A 6,042-nucleotide genomic window follows, 5' to 3' on the forward strand; every position below is an offset into this window, starting at 1 on the left:
ACCCACTTTTCCACAAATACTTTAGATCTTAATATCCCCTACATTGCACGTTAGGGATTCTTTTTACGCCCGAGTGTGTTGGCTATCCTTGGAATGCAGCGGTCGGTATTCTTTTGTTTCTGCTGTTAGCAAACAACACGCTTTCAAACACGCGGTTAGTTTTGTTCAAGTGTGATTGCGAGTAGTTGTTATACTTACGTTTGCAGTGCTTGTTTACGTGTATTGTGTTTATTGAAGATGACGAAACGTAAAGACATTTCAAGGACGACAATTTAGAGGAAACGAGTTTAGAAAACTTTCTGTGTAAGAGGTTATGTCGCCTGGCAACGATGTTTCTAATTGTAATTCTTGAACAAGTGCATCATCAAAGAAGCTCTCACCATTTCAAGAGAGTTACAAGGAATTTACTGTAATTGACAAGGGGTGCAGCAACATTATTATAAATCTGAGAATATTATCAGATGTAGTTTCTAAAGTGTGGTGAATCACAGAGTGTGAAAATTTGTGAGTGTTCCAGTGGGAGAAAAGGCCTAGCAATTGCTATGGATTTAATTTGCACTAAATGCTCAGCTGTGATTTCATTCATGAGTTCCTCAAAATAAGATGCAAGTGGCCCTTATGAAATCAATACTAGATTAGTTTATGCATTACGATCCGTTGGCAAGGGCATGGCTGCAGGGAGAACATTTCGTTCAGTGATGAACTTACATCAACCACCCAAATAAATTTGAAAAACTGACTGCAACATTAGAGAAAGCTGTATGTGAGCTCAGTGAGGAAAGCATCAAACTGGCTGCTAGGGAAGCAGTGGAAGAAAATGATGGATATTCGGATATTGCAGTTGCACTTGAAGGTGGCAGAAAAGAGGACATTCTTCTCTGAATGGAGTAGTGAGTGCCACGACTGTACACACCGGTAAAGTGTTAGATGTGGAGATAATGTGTAAATATTGCAAATGTTGTCAAGTCAATGAACATAAAGAACACAACTGTGTGGCTAATTTTAGAGGAACAAGTGGTGGTATGGAAGTTCATGGAGTACAACAAATATTTCATCGCTCCGTAGAAACAAGTGGCATACGGTACACCAAATATTTGGGCGATGGTAACGTTAAGGCAAACAACAATGTGGTGAACTCTGAGCCATATCGAGATGCCATTATTAGCAAAATAAAATGTGTAGGCCGTGTTCAAAAACGTTTGGGAGTTCATGATGCTGTTATTATATTAAATTGTGGTAATATTGGAAAGTGTTGGGTACTGAAAAAGCTGGGAATTAATCCTGGTGAAAATATGATCACTGGGTTGCAACATTGCGATAAAATGAGGAGAGCCGATGCAGACAGATCTGCATCTAATATGGCCAAGAAAGCAATCAAACACCCAGGAAGGTGAAAAAGGAGCTGGACGACCTGCTAGAGGCCAAAGAAGGGCCATCATATGGAGCAGAACAGTTTTAATTAACTGTAAGTAACAGATTAAAAAAGTTTTTCTCTAAAGTCGATTTCCCGCAAACTAAAATTTTCAGTACATATGCCCCATTATATCAGAAAGAATCATAGATAAATGAATGAAATTTTCAGAGACTCTGCATAACATAAAAAGCCACCTCTGGTATTACATTCATTAGTATTCCCCAATTAGGAAGTTCACAAAAAATATTTTCTGTAGAAAAAACTTGATATTTTTTGTTAATAAATTTAAAAATGTATTTAAAAAACTATAAAATGGACAAAGTAGATTTTAGTGCAGTTGACTCTATTAGCATCATGTAATATACGATAAAAATATTAAGGTCCTTCATCAAATAGTTTTTTTCAGAAATGGATCAAATACTTGCCTAAATCAACATGGGTTAGATAGGCAGGTTGTGGTCCCCTTAATTGCGACTGAACTATATATATAAAAATTGAAGCGTTGGTGGGTGAAGTTTAGATGTCTCCAGAGCCACCCGCTGCCAATCACTGGCTTGCGTTTTTGGTATCCCACAGTGAGTCGGATTCACCACCCAGCCAGCTGTCTATATCGAGGAACGGTCGGAGATATTTGGGGCTTCATACCACGGCCACAACGTATTACTGCGGAGCGTGCCGCTACCTCGGCCATTTGACGTGAGCGCGTCCACTCCAGCGATGCTGCCCGTAAATGCAGCGGCTCCGTACTTCTGTGGCAGGTCCCGCTATTACCTGAAGCTCTCGACATGCGTCATAGACAGAGGGATTGAACTACCTGGTGTTCACATTTTTCGATTCCGATCGCTCCCTGAATTACGCACGCCGTCAACGACTTTCACTACACTCTATAGTTTGCTTCCGGCTAGTCATTCCCATCGTGAACTCGTCTATCATCGACCGCAGGAACCGTAGGTTCGTTTCAAAGGTCTCTGCCTGAGCAAAAGTGCGAGTGGTCGTAAACTGTTCTGCGCAGGGTATTATAGGAAACTAAGCGCTGTTGTGGCTGTGGAGACATGAGTGTTTGAAGTGGTCACCATCGAATCGTGGGGCTCTCTTTACACGGCCTCAGGTGTCGCTTAACGCTGACTACAGAAAGATTGGTTTAGTTGGTTGTGGGTAGGGGACCAAACAGCGTGGTCATCAGTCCACCAGATTATGGAAGGATGGGGAAAAAAGTCGGCCATGCCCATTCAAAGTGGCCATCCCGTCATCTGCCTGAGGCGATGTAGGGAAATCACAGAAAACCTGAATCAAATGGCCGAAAGCGGGTTTGTACCGTCGTCTTCCAGAAGGCGAGTCCAGTGTGCTAAGTACTGCGCCACCTCGCTCGGTTCTACAGAAAGATAGCACTCATGAGGAACTGTTCGACGATTACACTCCATTCTCCTTAACTCCCTTTTCACAGCCATTTTCCCAGCTGGCCTGCTGGAAGCACTTTGGAACTCACCGGTGATTACTTACACTGATTTCGTGTTGTTGTTTACAAAGATTCTCCGCAATGCTCAACGCTCTATCCGTCAGTGCATGAGATCACGCTGGTATTGGTTTAACTGCGGTTGTGTCATTTCGTTTTCATTCCACAATCACATCATCAACAGCTGAATTGGGTTGAAATGTCGTTGATAGATTTCTTACTCAGGTGACATCGAATCTCTTGTGTTCGAAGACACTGAGCTCTGCTGGGTGACTCATCCTGCCGTTACTGCTCGTCTGCTGACGTCACAATGCTCCCCCACCACCTTTCGTACTAGCGGGTCCACCTCTCGTGACATCTAGTGGCCGATTCCGGGTTACGTAAGGGTTTCAACATACTTCTGATCGTATAGTGTACATGTAGCGTGTTCGCGTGTTGGGCTACAATACAAATTATGCATCTTTCCACTCGAAAACAAGACGCCAAATGTGTTTTATAACAATGTACCTTGAGTAAGATAGATGCTGTACAAGTGACATGATTAAATACATATTTTTTCCATTTTTCAGAAAACGAGACCAAAGAAAGTAGCCCATTTTAGGTAGTACAACTGTAAATAGTACAGAATGTTGCAGTGTACTGTATCTGTATATTACAATTTTCTGTAACAGACTGTCTGATACGTCACAGTTTTTGGCGTAAGTTGTAACAGCACTTGAGAACTCAATATTCTGTCAGTAGATCTACTTCAGTTCTTGTATTGTTATTGTAATTTTACCCATCTACTATGGGAGAGTGGGAGCGTGGTTTAAGAAACACAGTACAGGGGAATGTCGTGTAGGGCCGCACAGTGAGTTCTGAGGCGAGCAAACTCTGCACCACAAGTATCGGCTGCCTGCAGTGGCTCTGCGGAGATGGACGACCCAGGGGCTGGAGAGGAGGACAGGAGAGCGAAGGAAAGGCACGTCGCCATAGCGACCGAGTCAGTCGAGTGTCAGGATAAATAATCGGGGAGCCCTCTCTGGCGGTGCCTACGCAAGCACGCCCGCCCTCGCCCGAGAAACGGTCGCCGTGGACGACCAGAGATGGCCACAACTTCCAGCGACTTCACTGGACCCGTGACGGCCACAGCGGTCGCTACAGCGTAGCCTACTGCAAAATTGAGAGCGCTAACAAAAACACAACAGTAGACGCTAAAGACGTTAATTAAAATGTTCCACTCAGCAGCTTCCCTAAAACAACACAAAAATCAACATCTAGACAATTATTCTGCAGTCGCCCCCACGTCCCCCCTAACCGCTTCAGTGCTTCGCAGAGGATGCAAGATAGTGAAAGTAACTGTAGGAAAAGCAAGCGTTACATTGAGATTCATTGGAAAAATACCAAGGAAATACAGTTCATCCGCGTAAGAAGCGGTCTACAAAACAACTGTACAAAAGATACTCCCCGTCCATTTGGGACTTTTACCGGTAAGGTCAACAGATGAGATTAAAAAGATCACCTAGAACACTGTCGAGCTGCGTGTGAGAAAAAGAAACCTGAGTTCTGCTTTCTGCTATTTTATGGCCATGATAATTTCCCCCGGGCAAGTGGGAGCCAACAAAATATTTTGGCGTTGAGAGGACAAGGCTATTAATGGAAATTTCGTAAATAAACACCGAAGTAATAAAAATGCCATTGTTTTAATGACTATATCCCAGAACATTTAACACACTGATAAGCGAAAATATTATGACCACTGGCCACCGCGCCGGTGACATTGCGGTAACGTGACGCGGTAACAAAAGCATATAAGCGGAGCAGACACGGACAGGGGATCACCCTAGCGAGGATATGGGCTGCAGATGCGGAAATACATTGAGATAACCCACTTTGACAAAGGGCAAATTAATATTACGCAGAGCCTGTGGACGAATATCTCGAAAACCGCGAGGCTGATCGAATGTTCACGTGTTACTTTCGTGAGCATCTACGGAAAGAGGTAAAAGATCACTGAGGCTACCGCTAGGCTCTAAATGGTTGGGAGTCCACGACTCTTCGTAGAACTTAGGGTTTGGAGGCTTGTCTGCTCTGTAAAAGTAGCATAGCTGGCGATCTGTGGCATCTCTGCAGAAAGAGCACAATGCTGGTGCATGTACAATGTTCCAGAGTAAACCGTTCATCGTAGATCGTTGAACAAGGCGTTCCGCAGCAGGCCACCCCTACATGTTCACATGTTGACTCAACGACATCGTGAACTATGATTACAGTGGATACGCGACCATCGGGATTCGACCGTCGATCAATGGGAACGTGTCGGCTCTTCGGGTGAATCAGATTTTCAGTTCACTAGGTCTATGTTCCTCTCCACAAACGCCGACATCGAGGTGAACGGTGGCTCGAAACGTGCAGCGCACCTCGGACGTAGGCTGATGGGAGCAGTATTATGCTATGGAAGACATCCTCCTGCACTTGCATGGTACTTGGGGCAGTAATAAAGACACGCTTTCACCAGTATAACTGTCCCTGTCTCGGAGCCAGTACCATGCTACTGTGGTTCGAGGAGCGTTAACAGTGAACTCATGTTGATGTCTCGGCGACCAAATTCGCCTGCTGTAAATCCTATGGAACCCATCTGTATCGCTATCAGGTGCCGTCAACTCCTACGCAAATCAGCGGCCCGTTATTTACTCGACTTACATGACCGGTGCTTAGACATCTAATGCCACATACCTCAACAAACCTACCAACGAACTGACAGATCCCTCATACGCAGAATCAGTGATGTATTTTCGTTCCAAAGATATACAAACAAGCTATTAAGCAGATGGTCATAATATTTTGGCTCATCAGTGTCTAACATGATATTGTATTCCGTTATTTCGTTATAACTGAAAAAAACACAAATTTTTAATATTTTGGATGTCTTTCGTCAATCCTACCTGGTAAGTATCCCATATCGCAAAGTTCAGCCTCGGTGCTTCGATAGTCGTTTTTCTGCAACTTCTGATTGTTCTACCAGCAAAGCGGTTGCTCAATTTAAGTTTATCTTAACAGTAATCCACAGCTACATTTGTGTCGTTTATCATGTAACAGATATCCATGCGGAGTTGTTTTAGTACTCATATATTGATCCTCTGCTAATTTCACTCCACGATAAAACAACAGCTCATCCGCAAATGATCCAAAAGGGCTA

This window comes from Schistocerca americana, chromosome 1 (assembly GCF_021461395.2).
Source record: "Schistocerca americana isolate TAMUIC-IGC-003095 chromosome 1, iqSchAmer2.1, whole genome shotgun sequence".
Taxonomy (NCBI): domain Eukaryota; kingdom Metazoa; phylum Arthropoda; class Insecta; order Orthoptera; family Acrididae; genus Schistocerca; species Schistocerca americana.